At 41.5% G+C, this 19790-nt stretch overlaps 1 protein-coding gene across 3 annotated transcripts in view; it reads left to right on the forward strand.

The window, feature by feature from the left end:
• The first annotated feature begins 2160 nt into the window (after positions 1–2160).
• LOC131484997 (E3 ubiquitin-protein ligase RNF113A-like) overlaps positions 2161–19790 on the forward strand; it is a 505434-nt gene continuing 487804 nt past the window's right edge. For all 3 annotated transcript variants that reach the window (XM_058683876.1, XM_058683878.1, XM_058683883.1), the window contains exon 1: positions 2161–2339. The gene's annotated coding sequence lies outside the window, so the exon portion shown is untranslated. The remainder of the gene's footprint in view (positions 2340–19790) is intronic.

Here is a 19790-nt window from a genome sequence, read left to right on the forward strand (position 1 = left end):
TCCTTTGCCCTCAACACTGCTGTGTTTGAGAGACAAGGGAACTTTGGATCCCCTACTTCTCCGCCATGTTAGCTCCCTTCTTTTAATGTTTATTTTTGAGAGAGCTCAAGTCGGGGAGGGGCAGAGAGAGGGAGACAGAGGATCTGAAGTGGGCTCTGTGATGACAGGCTGACAGTGACCCCAATGTGGGGCTTAAACGTTGAAGCCAGACGCTCAACTGACTGAGCCACCCAAGTGTCCTGATTCTCTAGAATTTTCAAGAGGCAACTAATTCTTTAAAAAATATCATTATTGGAGCACCTGGGTGGCTCAGTCGGTTAAGCTTCCAACTCTTGATTTTGGCTCAGGTCATGATCTCACGGATCTTGGGTTTGAGCCCCACATTGGTCTTTGTGCTGACAGCATGGAGCCTGCTTGGGATTGTCTCTCTCTTCCTCTCTCTGTTCCTTCCCTGCTTGCATGCTCTCTGTCTCTCTCAAAATAAATTTAAAAAAAGGTATCATTATCAACTCTGGAGTTCTCAGTTTTACTGGGTTTCAGTTTTTTGTAGGTATTATTCTTCTTGATGTTGCAGTTGTTCCATCTTTGGCCAGTGGGAGCCTTTGCAGGTGGTCTGCTACATACTTTTGACATGACCCCAGTAAGTCTGCAGCTTCAGCCCAGTTCACTGTTCAGCATTTGTATTCTTTTCTGGTCCACAGAGATTTTTTTCTGGCTTTTGAGCCCAAGTTTATACTTTTGTTTTTCTGTCTTTACACTTTACCATTGCTTTCTTTATGGAGTAGGGTGGTGAATGAAAATATCACTTCCCTGCACCACCTTGAGTACAGTGTCCAAAAGAAGTTTTGAAATGATCACCCATTTGTAAGATGCCTTCAACAAATAAACAGAAATTTCAGTGCAGCAATGACATAGGAGAAAAATGTCATGATCATGAGACACACCTAAGGAGATGACGGGTCCAGAAAGGGTCAGGCTGAAGACTTGAGGTCTTGACCACAGTGGTAGGAGGAGGAAGCAGATATCAGAACTGTGCGTTTGCTCTGTACATTGCGCTCTGGGTTAGCCACAGAAAAATGTTTGTCCTTCACAGTCTAGAATGTGAGTTTTAGCCACTCTCAAGAAGTTGTATCTTGCCTTCTTTAAGTTTTAGCTTAAAGGACTCTTTAAGGGAATGTTTATCCATAGACTCTTGGATGAGGTTACTGACCTACCTGGTGTTGGGAATAAGCAAAAGCAGAAGAACTGTCCTCTCAGACTTATTTTTATTGGAGTGTGCTTTTTACTCTGCAGTGACATAGCTGAATTTTAAGTTCTTGAGTTGATACTATAGAAATAATCTATTCATGTTCTACTTTTTAAGAACCTCCTTATTTTTCATTAATTATTGAATATTTAGTATTTCAAAAAGATGGGTGTTTCTAGTTAAAATGATATATATTTATGCTGAATGAAAATGTCTCAAATATGTTCATTAATTTAAAAAGACAAAAGTGTGTGTGTGCGTTTGTGTATTGTTTTGGGCTTTACTAATATCCTCCTTATCTGGCATCACAAAAATCTCCACACTTTATCCTTCCCACAGATTCATGATTGATCTTTTAAATTGGAGCTAAGTATCAAATAAATGAATATATACCAATTATTTTCTGAGGTACTTTTCAAATCTAAAGATTTTGTTTAAACTGTTTTTATTAAGTTTAGAATAATTGATAACGTTCTTTTGATAGGAGAAATGCTACAATTAATCCCAGACTAATATTGCATTTTTCTGAATACTATTATAATTTAAATTAGTTCATCTTGTATTAGTTAATACAGTTGAAACAAGTTCAGTTTCTTTTATGAGTATTAGTGGAGGTTTAGACTCTTGGGCATTAAAAAATAATGCAAAAAAAAAAGGTGACAGAATATTCGATGGTTGATAAGGCTTAGAGTTCCTAGTTATGTTGTATATGAATTGACAAAACACCAAACTTTGGAAAGTGAGATCTTGTCAAATGGAATGGGAGCTTTAATTCTCCAACGTTGACTGAAATCAGTTAATTTTCCTGTAACATTCTTGTCTCTGCTTGAGTTACTTTGTTAATAGATTTTTTTTAAAATTGAAACTCGGGGCAATACTTTTTACAAGTTTGAATTTTCAAATTTTATAGACAGGTAATCCAAGCCCGGGCATGAAGTTTAGGAAACCATGACCTCTGCCTTGGCTTCCTCATCCTGTCCAGTCCAGGAGCTTTATGCAGTCAGAGCTTTGTGGCATGGCAGCTTTGAGATGGCAGATCTACAGTGACGGTGCTACCAACACTGCAAGTTAGATCACCTCTATCTCATGTTGGGTAAAGTATGGTTTTGAAATGCCTTGTTCTGGGGCGCCTGGGTGGCGCAGTCGGTTAAGCGTCCGACTTCAGCCAGGTCACGATCTCGCGGTCCGTGAGTTTGAGCCCCGCGTCAGGCTCTGGGCTGATGGCTCGGAGCCTGGAGCCTGTTTCCGATTCTGTGTCTCCCTCTCTCTGCACCTCCCCTGTTCATGCTCTGTCTCTCTCTGTCCCAAAAATAAATAAAAAAAAAAAAAAAAAAAAAAAAAAGAAATGCCTTGTTCTTAGTTTTAAATTGGAGAGCTTAACTAGTATCAAAAGCTGTGTTTACTCCTATGTTTTAATTATGCTTTTTGCATTTCCGTCTGGTATTGTAGGTTTCAAGTGTTTTCTTCTTGCTACTGAGGTAATAAATGCTCATTGTAAATGCCCAAACATGAGAGAAATACGAGGTATAAAACGAGCACACCCAGCAATCCCACTGTAGAAGATGCATCCTTAACCACTTTCATGCACCAACCAGTTTCATGCACCTACCAGTTTCATGCACCAACCAGCCTGACTTTCAACTGTCAGCACCTGAGAGTCTTTGAGTGAGGATTTTGCTTGAGAGCAAATTGTGTTTGGGCCAGCTACAAGTGCTGAGGCATCAGTTGCCCTTGGGAGCCCTCAACCGTGACTGACAAGATGTGTTAGTAATTGGCACCACTTCCTTGGCTCTCAGCTGGGATAACTAAAGACAGTGTTCTAGGTCTTCCCAGCATTCTCCGGTAGGATTAAGCTTCTGTTGTCCACACTGGTAACTTGCTTGATGACAGCACCCTCTAATGACTCCCCCCCCCACCTTCCTATCTTACTTCTCTACTCCCCTACTGAGTTTTCTTGGGATTACCTCCTAAATGAACCTCTTGTACTTTTTTCTTCTGGGAGGACCTAACTTAACATACCCATCTTCCAAGGATGATGCCATAACTTCAAATTCTCATTCTTTTCATGTGAATGTGAAGAATCACTGCTGTTCTAGGGGCTTTCTCTACATTGGAAATTTAGCCAGAGATTCTGTCCGTTACCCTCCTGTTCATAGGAACTAAGTCTTTGGGAGCAGGGTTGTCCATTCCCTCTGGGGAGTCACTTATCAGGGTTTCTCCAGTTTGGCAACATTGACATTTGGAGCTGGGCAATACTTTGTTGTGGGGCTGTTTTCAGCTTTGTAGGATGTTTAGTAGCATCCTTGGTTTCTATCCACTAGATGTCAGGAGTATCCCTCACCGCGATTGGAACAACCAAAAATGTCTTTGAACATTGCCAAATGTCCCTGGGGGCCAGAGTTGCCCCCAGTTGAGAACAACTGAGTTAGATCAAGTGCATATGGGTGGAATATGGCAAGTTTGTTTGGGGTACTTGAAGGCTTTCTGAGCACCCAACAGGAAGGAAAACGCAGATTGAAAATGACCTGAAAAAAACCTTCAAAGTTACCCTTTTGTTTTGGAGTTACCTCTGCCCCATAAAATAAGAATAAAAGAAATATATTAGAAGAATTCTTTTATGGTAATGAGGGTTCACTGGTGGTGGTGCTTAGTTTGACAGAAGCTAATGTCTTTAGAGAGGGTGATGGCTAGCTAGTGTCCTGATGGAATGTGGGAAGATGCCACTGAGTTTCTTCAAAAAGAGGGACTCCATGAAGACCTGAGTCCTGGGTTGAAAAATCCAAGTTTTAAACTGAGTAAAAAGCCTTTTATGCTGTATAGTTATGCCTTTGTGTTCAAGTCTGTGGTTTCAAACCTCCCTGGGAAAGGAAGGAAACAAACCACTGTCAAGCATAGCTGTGGCAACAGCCTACTCTCTCATAAAGAACAAGTAAAGATTAAGTGCTTGGGGTGTCTAAGAAGTAGCTGAGCATGGCTTGATATATTTCAGAGAAATGTATTGACTAGGAGAGGCCCAATAAACCTGTACCCCAGGGCAAGCCTGGGTGGACAGGCAAAGATCTGGAAATACAGTGAGCAGCAGGAATTCCCTGAGGATTGCCTCCAGTGTTGTGCAGGTGGATAAAAAGCATTTGATGTTTTCACCTGCTGTGCTTCCAGTTTGGTGCAGTGAGAAATTCAAAACCAGAGACAGGAAGCCAAGAATTTTTTGCACAAACAAGAGTCAGTCAAATTATTTCCTAGAGCAACATAAGGGTGGGAATTGAACAAGTGTTTGACATACTTTGTTTTCACACCAGGTGTCAGAGATAAGATAAAACTGTCCAAAGTCAGAGAAAATGCTGGGGAAAAAGGGATAGATTATCATCTAGTTGATAGTTTAGAATTCCAACCCCTCCTGCCATTCAAATTCTAGTTTTCAAAAGCTTGACAATTCCTCTTATACACCCTGGGAAGATATTCTAAACTTGTCTGAGCTTTACTTTTTTCTTGCTTAAAATATAACGGCAGATCACTTCTACTTTTCTTTTTTTTTTAAAGAATTTTTTTAATGTTTATTTATTTTTGGGAGAGACAGAGAGAGAGCATGAGAGGCAGAGAGGCAGTGAGAGAAGGTGACACAGAGCCCAAAGCAGGCTCCAGGCTCTGAGCTGTCAGCACAGAGCCCGATGCAGGGCTCAAACTCACAGACCGCGAGATCATGACCTGAGCCGAAGTCGGACGCCCAACTGACTGAGCCACCCAGGCGCCCCTCACTTCTACTTTTCAAAGTGATGCCACCTTTTCTGGTGTTGAAAATCACAGTGGCTGACTTTATCCTCAATTTGGAATCTTGGGGGGAAGCGTAGGAGTTACTGGAATGTCAGCCTTTTATTAAAATTATTGGACTGTCATGGGAAATAAACTGCTGGAGCTTCTGTTTCACAGTCTACATCAGTGATTCTCAAAAGTGTAGTTCCAAAACCAGCAGCGTCACCATCGTCTAGAAACTAGTTAGAAATGCAGATTCTCTGGCCCATCCCATACCTGCTGATTCATAAACTCTGGAGGTGGGACTCAGCAATCTGTGTTTTAACACGTTCTCCAGGGGATTCTGGTTTACACTCAAGTTTGAGAACCACTGGTCCACGTTATGGGGGAAAAGGCAAAGTGAGGATGTCTCACCGTCTAGTCACAGGCTCCTGCCTAGATTCTTTTTTTATTTAATTTAATTTAATTTAATTTAATTTAATTTAATTTAATTTATTTTAATTTAATTTAATTTAATTTTCATTTCATTTCATTTCACTTTTTATTATTTTATTTTATTTTTAATTTTATTTTTAAATTCACATCCAAATTAGTTAGCATATAGTGCAACAATGATTTCAGGAGTAGATTCCTTAATGCCTCTTACCCATTTAGCCCATCCCCCCTCCCACACCCCCTCCAGTAACCCTCTGTTTGTTCTCCATATTTAAGAGTCTCTTATGTTTTGTTCCCCTCCCTGTTTTTGTATTATTTTTGTTTCCCTTCCCTTATGTTCATCCGTTCTGTGTCTTAAAGTCCTCATATGAGTGAAGTCATATGATATTTGTCTTTCTCTGACTAATTTCGCTTAGCATAATACCCTCTAGTTCCATCCACATCTTGCAAATGGCAAGATTTCATTCTTTTTGATTGCTAAGTAATACTCCATTATATATATATGTACCACATCTTCTTTATCCATTCATCCATCGATGGACATTTGGGCTGTTTCCATACTTTGGCTATTGTTGATAGTGCTGCTGTAAACATTGGGGTGCATGTGTCCCTTTGGAACAGCATTCCTGTGTCCCTTGGATAAATACCTAGTAGTGTAATTGCCAGGTCGTCGGGTAGTTCTATTTTTCATTTTTTGAGGAACCTCCATACTGTTTTCCAGAGTGGCTGCACCAGCTTGCATTCCCAGTAGCAATGCAAAAGAGATCTTCCTTCTCCACATCCCTGCCAACATCTGTTGTTGCCTGAGTTGTTAATGTTAGCCATTCTGACAGGTATAAGGTGGTATCTCATTGTGGTTTTGATTTTATTTCCCTGATGATGAGTGATGTTGAGCATTCTTTCATGTGTTAGTTGGCCATCTGGATGTCTTCTTTGGAGAAGTGTCTGTTCATGTCTTTTGCCCATTTCTTCACTGGATTGTTTGTTTTTTGGGTGTTGAGTTTGATAAGTTCTTTATAGATTTTGGATACTAACCCTTTATCTGATATGTTGTTTGCAAATATCTTATCCCATTCTGTCAGTTGCCTTTTAGTTGCCTAGATTCTTACACTCCGGGACGGTCCTTGTTTTTACCTGGATGCCAAGGAGGCGCTGATACCAGGCCATGTGGAAGACTGCCTCTCCCAGTAATTCTGACCTCTGTGTAGCACCTGTGACATGGGCATGGGGAATGTGGGTTCCTGGGACCAGAGAGCAACGCCTGGCTACCTTCCAGTAAAAGGCAACAGATTCATTTGTTGAAATGCCATCGCAACTGCCTGTCAAACACAACTCTAGGTGAACAGTGGTGCTGGCTTGTGGAAATATTTCCTCTGCTAACTCCCTAAAACAAATAAGAATAAGAAAAATGGTCATCTTTAATGAGTTCCAGTGATGTGCCGGGCACTGTGCTAAATTAGCCCTATGTGTGTAAACTTCACTGAATCATCACAGCTCTCTGTGGTAGGCATTTGCTGTACACTGAATGTTTGTGTCTCCTCCAAATTTGTATGTTGAGTCTATAACCAGACTCAAGGGGTTTGCTGCTTGGGGTGCATCAAATTGAACACAACCCAAGGAAATGGTGAAACCAAAGAACTTTTTGTTACTTGTTACAAGTAAAGAGATGGGAAGATAACTCGTAAAGTGCTGTCTCCCTATGGGGTTAGTACAGGCAGCTTTTGTGCAGTGTATTAGAGGTGGGGGCAGGGAGCTTGCTTAGGCACTTTGGTTCAATTATGCATGCCTAGTGTGTCAGCTTGGTGGTGCATACATCATATGTTCCAAACATGGTGGAAAGCTCTGCCCATAGGAGGAGATCTTAGCATTATAATGAGCTAAAAGTAACTTCGGACAACTGAGGGGAGCTTCTGCATAGGTCTTCAGCTCCAATTCAGCTCAAACTGACTCATGTAAAGAGCTGTCAGGTGAGACACACCTAGCAAGGGGTTATTAGGTGAAACACTTACTTGGGTGACTCTTGGCTAGAAGTGTTGCTTCCACAAAACAAGACACATTCTTTCCCTACTTTTGTCCCTTCCCTTCCTTGCTTCTGCTGATCGCTTTCAGTCCTCTTGTTTGAGTAACTTCCTGTTGCATCCTAGCATGACCCACCCCCACGTGATGGTTTTGGATATGGGCCTTTAGGAGGAGGTGATGAGGTTTAAAGGAGAGAGGCCATGAGGTTGGAGCCCCCATAGTGAGATTAGTGTCCTTATAAGATAGGAAAAGACCTGTGTTCACATGCTGTCTCTTCTCCATTTGAGAACACCGTGAAGAAGTGGCCATTTACAAGTCAGGAAGAAGTCCTTCCCCAGAACCTGACCATTCTGGCACCCTGATCCTGAACTCCCCGCTTCCAGAATTGTGAGAAACTACACTTCTGTTTAAGCCACCTTGTCTATGGCATTTTGTTCTGGCAGCCAGAGCTGATAAGGTACTATTATTATCCCATTTTATAAATGAGAAAACGGGTTCAAAAAGGCCAACTAGTCTGTCCTGGTTAACCCAAAAAGTGTAGATTAGGCTATTACCTCACAGTAGATTAGTGTTATGGCCTGTGTGATTCTGTCCTCTCAACCTGAAAATCCTAGATTTCCTGGTCAACTGAGGGTGTAAATTCCTGCTTTTGCTGGAACCTTAGTGATGTCTCCTCCTTGTCTCATCAAACATGCTGGACTTTGGACCTTCTTCCTCCATGATCCAGGGCTCAGTTTTCCTTGACACCACATTCTGACTCCACAAAGCTCCCCCTCCACTTAGGGAGGAGCTATATTCCCTTGCTCAAGTTCAAATGCACTTCAGATCTCTTGCACAGGTCTCAGTTCCCTTCTTTCTTGTCCCAGCCCCACAAACACACTGTATCCTCATGACTTGAGGTGCCACACTGCACGCTCTCTGCTCTAAGAAGGCACTTTTCTCTATCTTTAAAGACTATGCAGACTTGTCTTACTTTTATCCAGTGTAAGCAGACAATTCACTTTGTCTATCCCTTAAGAGGTGGACTGTCATTTCTTTGCATGTGTGTAGTTAGTGTTTGCCTTGCTTCTCTAGTGATCTTGTCCCTTTTAAGAGCAAGGACAACGCTGGAACACCTGAGTTTTGCCAGTCAGTGAGGTGAAAACAGAATTGTGAAGAGAAGGGCCCAATTGGATAGCTTTGTGACTAAGGAAAGGCAGATGTGTGTGTGTCTGTGTTGATGGGGGTGGGGATGCTCTCTAGTGGCAGAGAGGGAACACTGCTATTCTAGATGTATCTGTTTGTGTTGACATTCCATGTTGCACAACCTCACAGCTTGATATGTTGATCCAATAAAATCATCAAGGGAGTGAACTAAAAATACCCAGAAGATCAGTAGACAGGAGAGCCAACTGTGTGAAAGGCACCAGAAAACTCTTCTTGTCACACAAAGCATTGCTAGAAGGAAAAAAAAAAAAAAAAAAACAGTCAAAGAAAAAAGGTCCAGCAGGCAATAAGGTGATGGCAGGTGCTCTGAGTTTGCTTTGGGTCTCTAATGATAGGCTTTTATCCTATTAGAGCTGACTGACACAGAACTTATTAACAAATTAAGAAGTGTTCATTCCTTGAAATATTTTGGACATTATACCAACTTTTTGGGTTGTTGAAAGGACTCTATTATGTCAGGTTGGCTTGGAACCCAGGAAATGAGTTGGCACTCTTCAAAGTTAATAAAACATCATTTGTCATAAGATTTGCAGGTGTGACTCAGTTCCTGCATTAAAATATACAGTAAAAGCCGAGGGCTGAGGAGCCAGCCTTTTGCCAAGCCTATTGAGTCTTGTATAACTGGCATGCACCGAGCAGTCAGGGATCTTCTGTATGCTATCTAGGTTTGACGGGTTTTGCTTGTGTGAGGATCGGTACCCTCACCCCCATGTAGTCCCATCTCGCCAGGGGGCCGAGTGCAAGAGAACCCCTTGCTGTTTACTGTTTGCTGGTCGGAGGTTGTCCTGCTGATGCACTTTGCCATTGTGTGACTTTTGTCTTTGTGAAGATGGGATTTTATTGATTTTGTTTATTTGTCCATTTGGATAGGCTCATGGCAGTGGCAGTGGCCCCACAGTGGCCAAAAACTGAGTCTTTTTCTAGATGAAGTAGATTCCAGAGGTGACTGGAAATGCCACTGTGGAGTGCAATTGTGTTCAGTCAGAATCTCGCCTTCCCAAGCCTTTTATTGCTTATGGGATCCATCCCCACAGGGAACCGGAGCAGGCTGATGACCCCAGGATGAAGCGCTCCCACCCCAACATATCTCCTCTTTCTCTGTGTCTGAAATTCCTTTTGAAGATGATAAAGTGATCATACTTCAGGTAGAACAGCATTTTTCAATCTTTTTGGTTGTGGGGTCCCTTTACACTTATAAATTAGTGAGAACTCGAAAGAGCTTTTAAGTCGGTCGTATCTATTGATATTTATCATAAAATATAGGGGTCAGCAAACTGTGGTGCATGGGCCACATCTAGCCCATGACTTTTTTTTTTTAACGTTTATTTATTTTTGAGACAGAGAGAGACAGAGCATGAACGGGGGAGGGTCAGAGAGAGGGAGACACAGAATCCAAAGCAGGCTCCAGGCTCTGAGTTGTCAGCACAGAGCCTGATGTGGGGTTTGAACTCACGGACTGCGAGATCATGACCTGAGCCGAAGTCAGATGCTTAACCGGCTGAGCCACCCAGGTGCCCGTAGCCCATGACTTTTTTTTTTTTTTTTTTGTAAATAAAATGCTATTGGAACAAAGCCAAGCCCATTTATTTATATGTTGTCTATGTGGCTTCAATGCTATAACAGTAGAGTTGATTAGTTGCAGCAGAGACTGTATGAACCATGGAGCCCAACATGTTTATTTGTACCTTTACAGAAAAGTTTGCATATCCCTGATACAAAACGTAAATTGAGAAATGTTTAAAATATTTATTAATTCATTAAAAAATATCAATAGTAAAACCATTACAAGAAAACATTACTTTTTTATTGAAAAAAAAGTCTATACTTTCCAAAACAAACAAAACAAAACAAAAAAATGCTTGCTAGTGAGACTCAGAATGGCATTGTTTTATACTTTTGCAAATTTCTTTCATGTCTAGCTTAATAGGAGCAGCTGGATTCTCATCTGCCTCTGCATTTAATGTGTTGTGGTATGTTACTTTAGTTGAAGTGGGTAAAGAAAATCCAACTTGTAGAAGTATGTAGCCAGAAAAGGGAGGAGTATTTTAAATAGTCATTTCAGATATTTATGGATATTTTCTTTGACATTACAACAAATCTTGACAAGTGGTAATTTCTAGGAGGTTGCATATAGAATCTGAAACCAGAGCAGTGAAAATTTCATACTCTGTTACATTTAAATACACTGGTCTAAATTGCACTTTGAATGGATTTTATACCCATGTAAGATTTTGTAACATCATGCATTAATTATTTTGAAAATATTAGTTCACTGAGTTATTCAGATCTTCCAAATGTTGACATATTTCATTTTGTATCATATCAAAATAGCACATTTGTTAATGTCACCATCAAGCTCATTAAAAGAGTCTTTAAGCTGTCAAACTCATGGTGGTGAATACAAGTTTCCCAAAATTCTAATTTTTGTTTGAAACCTCAAATTTTATAATTGACATCAAATGCTGTCAGTTGTTTTCTTTGTCGAGATATGCTCATTTCATTCATTTCCAAGAAAATGTCTGCCAAATACCCAAATCTGTATAACCGTAGTTTGTCTGTCAGTCAAATAGAATGGTGTCCCATTAAAAAAAAAAAAAAAAGACCAATTCAGCTTGCAACTCAAACAATTGCACAAGAACATTTCCTAGAGGCATCCATTGTACTTAGTATGCAGAAGTGCCTTGCATGTATTTCTCATTTATTTACACAATATATTTAATATATGTATATTCCCTGGTTGAGCTTTAGTACAATTAATGCTTTTCTATGTTTATCAAGGACATTCTTAAGTAAAACTTTTTTCTTTCTTGGGAGTATGTGACAGTAAGGGGTACAATGACTAGCACAGTTTGAGGCCACTGCCTTGATATATGCTAAGGCACCATCAGTCTTACCCTCCCCTTCACTGCTTTTGTACCATCAATGTCCATGTCAACACAGTGAAGACAAATACCATCTTGCTGTGATTACAGACATAGTTTTGACTTCATGGATCCTTGAAAGTGTGTCCATGGACCACACTTTGGGAACCTGCTGAGGTAGAAGAGCAATAAATTGAATTAAATTCTGCTAGTTCTAGGAGATGCTTGTGGGTAAAGTGTTTTATGATTAAGTCATGTTAATGATTTAACATGTTGGGAAAATGTGGTATACTGTATCATATTGTTGGAATTTCCCAGTTCTCATTAGGTTGTAAAGGCTCTGAGAAGTCCTCAAGAAAATAAACATCTTTATTTTTTTAAAGATTTTGTTCTGAAGTAATCTTTACACCCAATGTGGGGCTCAAACTTACAACCCTGAGATCAAGAGTTGCATGTTCTGCTAACTGAGCCAACCAGGCATGCTGAAAATAAATATCTTTTAACTTTGGATTTCCCAAACCCATTTTGGGGAAAACATCCCTTTTCCTTTTTAAAAAAATTTTAATTCTTTTATTTTTTGAGAGAGGGCATGTGAGCGGGGGAAGGATAGAGGGAGAGAGAGAATCTTAAGTAGGCTCCACGCCTAGTGTGGAGCCCGACACGGAGCTCAGTCTCACCACTGTGAGATCATGACCTGAGCTGAAATCAAGAGTCTGACACTCAACTGACTGAGCCACCCAGGCATCCCCCTTTTCCTTTTTTGGTATATGTGAATACCTTTTGGGAAACCATGGCCTTTAGGGCATAAACATGGCTCTTGGGATCCCTCCTGAAAGCAGGCTTTGATGGACTGAGAATTGGTGTGTTAAAGGGGCTGGGGAATAGCGGGGAGCCTAGGGCCCTCAGAGACTGACTCCTGGACATAGGCCACTTCTAGGTCCTCTTCTCCTTCTTTTCTGGGCCGGGCTCCTGACAAGAAAGCCAGTGAGTCACGGGAGAGAAAGCAGTAATCCTCCTGGCTAGCTCAGGGTGCCTCCTAACCACTCCTTTTAGAAAATGCCAGCAGATCTGCATTTTTCACATTGCTGGATGGATTTTAAAGAGCTGAGCTAGGCAGAAAAGACACTGGCCTCTGCCCTGAAGGGTGCGGGTACACGGCAGGTGGTGCTTGGCAGCAAGGGGTTTGTTTCTCTCTCCAGATCCTATTGTGTTTGTGGGTCTGGAACCTCACCAGCCTGCCTGTGGTACTTGAGGTAATCGGGTGCACCTCTTTATTAATTGTGACAGGCTGGCCCTGGGAACTTCTGAGAAGGGACAGGCCCTTCCAGAAACCTTTCTCCTGGGGATTACTCTGTGCTGCCTATCCTCAGATAGAAAAATCCCCCGTCTGCAGGAAAAACAAGGGTTTAGTTTTGTCCTCAGTGAAGCTGAACTTTTGGAGCTTATTCTCCAGTCTCACCTCATCCCCTCCTGATAAATACTCCCAATCAATTGATACATACATCCCTTTTAGTGGCTTCCTAAAACTGACCCAGGATCTATGCCTGCATAAGTTGAAACAGATTCATGTCATGCTTTTTCCTACAGATAGTAACAAATCTTGCAATGGAAGTGTGTGGGCTGTTTCTCTTCAAAGTCCTTCCAGATGTTCCCTACCCACCATGCTCAGGGTGGATCCCAACACGGGGCCACAACAGGTATTTGATTCTGTCAGTCCCTGATCTGGTTGATGCTATCAATGTTGTGGTGTGATTATAGGCAATCACTTCAAGAGCTTTTTTTTTTTTTTCTTTTTTTTAAGTTTATTTAATTATTTTGAAAGGGGGGACGGGAGAGAGGGAGAGAGAGAGAGAGAGAGAATCCCAAGCAGGTTCCACACTGTCAGTGCAGAGCCTGATGTGGCCCTTGAACCCATGAACCGTGAGATCATGACCTGAGCTGAAATCAAGAATCAGATGCTTAACAGACTGAGTCACTCAGGCGTCCCCAATTCAAGAGCTTTTCGTTGAGCATCCACTGTGAGCAAGATGCTCTTCTAAGGGTGTGAGTGTGGGTGAAACAGAGCCCATTGAAGTGTCCAGTGTGAGAAGGTGAGGTATTCTCAAGTGTCCTCAGTGTAGGGGAAAAGGAAGCAGGAGCCAAGGGAGGCTTGACAGATGGCCGTGGCTGGGAAGACAGGGAAGGAGCACTTTGACTCTGAAGATCCCAGGAGGCTGCCAGGAGAAGGTGGCATTTCTGCCAGGAGAAGGTGGCTGACAGTGAGGGTTGGATAGAAGGCTGACAGGACAGAGTTTGTTTGAACCAAAGAATCTACTGCCTGAACAATATGCTGAAAATCACCAGGAAATAGGTCTGCTAAATTTCCTCTCATCTGTAAATTTATTCTAAATCTCAACTTCCTGATGTTTTATGGGCATTTTCTTAATGCTTCTCATGCATTTGGTCTTTTGTCCCTTCTCAGTGACACACTTCTGGAATACAGAAGCTTCTATGTAGTTTTTTTTTTTAAGACATCCAGCCTGGGTGTGTACACAAGCCTTCGGTAACCATTGAGGGAGAGTTGCTGACAGTGCCCTGAGCAGGCTTCCGAGGTCCCATGGTTTAGTGCTCTCTGAAAACTGACCAGTGGCCACATAAAGTGTATAGTGAAAATGGCAGGAGACCTGGGTTTTGATTCAGCTTGCTACTCCTTAGCTCTAGGCCTGGGACCATTCATGTAGATTCTCTTGTTCCTTGTTTAGTTTTCAGTGAAGTAAGGGAGTTGTCTTAAAGCCATATTTCCCAAAGTGGGCTATTGAAAACTATACGACCACCGTAGCGTGTCCAGACTGTCCTGCAGGTTATAGACTGAATCTATAATGTCTTACACATATATAATTATTTTTCCAATGTATTTAGAAGTGGTCATAACTTCTAAAATACGGGTTCATTTTGAAGTGTTACTGAGTTCATAATGGCTATTAATGGCAAACATAATAAAGAGTAATGTTTATTAAATGCTTGCCAAGTGTGAATTATAGTAAGTGCCTGTCTCAGGTTGGAATTCCAGATCTGGAGAAGAGGATTTGTGTATGGAGGGGCTTATATAGGATTTCTCTAAGAATTGGAAGAAGCAGAAGAGAGGAAAAGAAACCAAACAGGGATGTAATTCCAGGTGAAGTCCCAGCCTCAGTCTGATTGAATTGGGTGGGTGGGTGGGGGGCCTCTGGAATGTAAGTGACATCATAGATGTCATAGCTTGTCCTCACTCATGGCAAAAGAACTGGGCCTTCATACTTCTACCCTGGTCAATCTCTGGCTAAGGGCCACATTAGCAGGGTGATGGTGGTGTTGGGAGACACAAACTCCCAGGTATTTCTGCCTTTTTGAGCCTTACCACAAAGCAGTTTCAGTAGCCTTCAAACAGTTCTCTGACAAGAATTACAGGCGGTTAGAAGATAAAGGAGAAAACCCCACCCCAAACCACTCCATACCAGGAGTGGCCAGAAGCCACATGTAAGGAGACAGGTGTACAGAAACCAGCAAAGTGCTCCAAGGGGGGTCTGATGGAGTGTCATACCAGACACAGCTGGCAAGCAGCAGATCCAAGATTCAAAGCAAGAAGCCCATACTTTTACCACCATAGTGCATATTGATCACTGCTTCCCCAAATGCAACAAGCTATCATATGTGTAATGAAGAAAATTTTGGGAATAAATGGACAAGATATTGGAGGTACTGTGTGGTGGTCTAACATTTGATGATGTCATGATCTCATGCCAGTGTTGTGCTCTGATTTCAAAGCAATTTCAAGGGCAATTTGGATTTCAGTTATTTTCTGTCTTAACAACCCTTCTGACTTAAGCAATTTTAATCAAAATCAAAAGATCCAGCTGCAGTTTGTTAATAGCTAAAAAAACAACGGCTAAAGGTGAAAGATTTTTAAAGGACTACACAAGGCACTTCTGTTGGCAGAATAATTGAGAGATGGCTGTTTGAGTGGGAAACAATGTAATTTGGATTCCTAATTCAGCAAAATTACTTAATTGGCAACACATGCTTCCCAATCACCAGAGAAGAACAGGAGGGTGGTTTTAATATGGGAGCGGAGCAAGATGGCAGGTTCCTAAATATGGAACAGGGAGAAGTTTTCCTTTTATTCAGTGTTAACTTCTTGTCATTACCTGTCTCATCCTTTCTGTAATCCTGTGTTCATGAGGATAGTGACTCAAAGCTCCCATCATGAGTTGCTCTGAGAATCCCATAGGCTGATAAAGAACTCTACAACTGTACCATGTCTGGTACGGTAAATTGTTGAGGGCATTCAGGGGGTCTTGACCTAGACTCACAGTGTTTCTCAATCAGGGACAGTATCCCTCCCCTCCTGAAGGGTTTTTAGAAATATATGTGTGTGTGTGGGGGAATCATTTGTTGTCACAATGAACAGGTTGTCACAAGGTGAGTGTATGTAGGCTAGTGGAATGTAGTTCCTGGGGGGGCCAGTGATGCTAACCATCTTGCAGTGCACGGGATGGCCCCACTTGAGGAAGAAGTCTTACTTTCAATGCTAATGACACCAGCACTGAGAGACTCTGGGAGAAGTGATTTGAGAAAGGTAATCATCTTTAAATATGAGACACAGTGGCCTCTGAAATGACTTATACTTTTCCATATACCTGTAGAAAACCACTTACGAAATGACGGGGTTAAGCAGTTAAGGCTGCTCAGAATGGAGTTGCCCTTGTCGTTAGTAGTGAGCTCCCTGTCACTGGAGTTATTAAAGAAGAGGCCAGAAGCCTCAGGTAAGGGATATTGTTAAAGGCATACCCAGCCTGAAGGAGAGGATGGATTAGATGATCTCTGAGAGGCTTTCTATGACCAGGATTCTAGGGTTTTGCTTACTATTTATTCTCAGAATTCTGGGTGAGAGTTCCAGGGAAGCCAAAGGAATTAAAACTGAAAATCATGCACACATGTGAGGTTTAGTTGGAGAGACAGGTTGGGTGGAAAGAACATGAGTTAAGATTAAGAGATGATGGAGAAGGTGCATCATAGGTTAGGAGTGAACCAGCTCTGATTCCTGTCTCTACTAACTCACTAGTGTGGTCCTGGGCTTACCACATTTTCTCTTCATCTGTCGGGTGATGGTGCTCAACTGTTCATTGCTCAGAATCTGTGATTCTATAGTTTGAGAGTAGATCATGTTCTTTGACATAATTCTACTGGAGCTTTAGATAAGTACCTTAATTGATTATTCTTATGCAATGTGTGAAATAAAAATAAGCTCCATTTTGTTTTTCTCATTCACAAGGAAAAAAGTAGGCTTAAGTAAGCTTGTATGCTAAAATACCTTAAACATGGGAAGTATAGTAAAGTAAGTGCCATTTTGAGATTTTTCTTCTGTAACCCCTTCCTATAAATTCTAGTGCTATTGGATAAATGGGTCTCAGGAAGCTGCTTGAAGCCCTCACAGGTCCTAGATACCTTTATTTTTGGAGCCCTATGCTCCATCATATAAGACTTATTAAAATATTCTCACCTTTCCCATTAAATAAAATGTATATATAATATGTTCTTTATTTTTTGATTTTAATGTTTATTACTTATTTTTGAGAGAGAGAGAGAGAGAGAGAGGACAGAGCATGAGTGGGGTTGGGGGTACAGAGAGAGAGGGAGACAAAGAATCCTAAGGAGGCTTCAGGCTCTGAGCTGTCAGCACAGAGCCCGACGCGGGGCTCGAACCTATGAACTCATGAGACCCCGGGCAGAGAACTCACCTAAGTGATGCCCAGGCTCCTGACCTATGGGAAATGTCAGGTGGTAAGCAGGTGTTGTTTTAAGCCACTAAATTTGGGGTAATTTATTGTATAGCATAGAAAAGTAATATATATTGCTTGGTGGTATGCCTTTGCTCAGGCACAAGACAAGATTTTAGGTGGTTGGGTAACTAGTTGTCTTCCCTTTTCTTCTTGAGTTACTCAACTGAGTTTATACATCTATATGATTCACATTATATTTATCTCAGGAAAAGCAAGGAGACTCTGACTTGGCTTCATCATTAAAAGTCCGGCTCATCATGTACTTCATGTGTGATGGCATTTCTGTGGTGAAGCGCTTTGCATGTTTTCCTATGAAGGTAGTCCAGGATGGGTTTCATTAGGAATTGAAAAAAGCAAAGTGGATGAGAAGCCATGGCTTAAAATAAAGAAGAAGTGCCATAAGAGACCAATAATTTCTTTCCAGATAATGTTTCTAGTTCTCCTTTCCTGTTGCTGACAGTTACTCTTTGTTTGTTTTCAAACAAATTCTACCAGTCAGCAGGCAGCTGGAAGTGTGTTTGGTTGCCACAAGGTTGTCTGTCTTGCTTTCTTCCTGGAGAGCTGAAAAGCTGGGAACTCACCCCGTTACTCTCCAGTTTCCAGATTTTCTAGACTCAGCATTAGGTGGAAAGAAAGCTGAGTTTTGATAGAAAAAAAAAATCTGAATTGTCTCTTAGAGAAATAAAATGCTTCCACAAACTGGGGCCCTGGTGGGTGTGAATTGTGCAGGTGGAGGAAACTTCGTCTTGTGTCTTCCACATTGTGTTGTACTTGATTCAGCATTGTTTCATCCTGCTGAAGGTGTCTCTTTCCCTCATGACCCAGGGCCTCTTCCTAATCCCTCTCTGAAAGCCTCTTCCTTTTCATTACATGGTCATAATTATTTCTCCGTCAAGTGCGTAACCTAACACCTCTCCATGCACACTGCCAAGGCTTGAAACCATAATAAGCGGAATGCTCACCTTTGAAGCCATTATTTCAATCATTACAACACAGTTTATTCCTTGAGAGGACATTAACATTTGAAAATGTGTCAACCAGAGTAAGAAATTCATCATGGTCATAGACCACCTGCCAACTGATTAAAATGCAGTGTTCTGATTTTCCTGGATTTTTTAGATCTGACATCAGTTTACATTTTTACATTATCTTGGTAAAGTTCCTGGTAAAGTGCTTGTGAAGGCCAGAGAAGTTTGATTTTTAAACAAGAAACTAGAAGAAAAAATGCAGTCAGAAGAGGGCAAAGGGATCCCCTGGGAGCATCCGGGTTGATGGGAGAGATGCCCCCATCCCCCACCCCTCATTGAGAAGCCATTTCCGTCCTAGCAGGACTCAAAGCTGGGATGGCTTCAGCGTTTGGGCACCTATAATTTTGAGCAAAAATGAGTCTGGTTGCTGTGCTGAATTTCTTAGAAGACTTTAATGAGATCATCTCTGCAGTTCAATTGGTAAGGCGTAAAGGACAAATATTCCACTTCTGTCTAGCAAAAAGCCACATTTCATCATTAATACAGTTGAAATTGTTAGTTGAAAACATCTAGCAAAAAAATAAAAAAGGAAAAGGGAAAGGTGGGTTTGAAAGTAAAATATAAATTCTCTGGAAGCTGGAACGTGGGGTTAATATCATGTCAACCTAGAGATTTTCTGGATGGTATTTGTCGTCAAGGTAACACTACTTCTTTCTAAAGCTCAGAGAGGAAACCAGCCAAAGAAGGTGGTGCAATTAGAGTGACCTTAACCACTCACCTTTCAGCTTCTGGAATGTATTTGAAATGGCTAATATTTTCGGTTAGGTATTTCAGTGGATCCATTTTTTCCCAGTTACTTAGTCTTCATAACAAGCCACCCAAATTTTAATGGCTTGAAACAATAATACTTATTTTGCTTCTGGATGTATAATTTGGGCAGAGCATAGTGGGGACAGTTGTGAAGTCAGCTGGAGTAGCTTGAAGGCTAGGGTTGGAAACATCTGAAGGCTCGTTTACTCACGTATCTGGGGATTAATCCTGGGAAGACTAAAACAGATGAGCTAACACAATTGGGGTTCCTTGGGTATCTTTCTATTTCTGTGTGGCTTTTCTAGGTGGTCTCTACAACATAGCGGCTTCAGGATAGCCTGACTTCTTACATGTCAACCTAGGGTTCTCGAGGTGCATGTTCTAGGAGAGAGCAAGGCCTATAGGCAACAATACTGTATTACAAATGTAAAATTTTGTTGAGAGAGTAGATCTCATGTTAAGTGTTCATACCATAATAAAATTAGAGAGAGAGAGAGTGCCAGTCAGAAACTGGCTCACCATTTACAATCCAGTCTTGGAAGACTTAGATGAGAGTCACTAACCTGGCCCACATCTGAGGGCAATGGAATTTGACTCCACATTTGAGGCCCTTAGATGTGTAAGCGTGCTTTGTAGTTCTGAGCATATGGGGACTGGGGTAATGAAGGGGCAGCTTCTTAGCTCAGGCAGTTAGGGA

This window comes from Neofelis nebulosa, chromosome 9, assembly GCF_028018385.1.
Source record: "Neofelis nebulosa isolate mNeoNeb1 chromosome 9, mNeoNeb1.pri, whole genome shotgun sequence".
Lineage (NCBI taxonomy): Eukaryota > Metazoa > Chordata > Mammalia > Carnivora > Felidae > Neofelis > Neofelis nebulosa.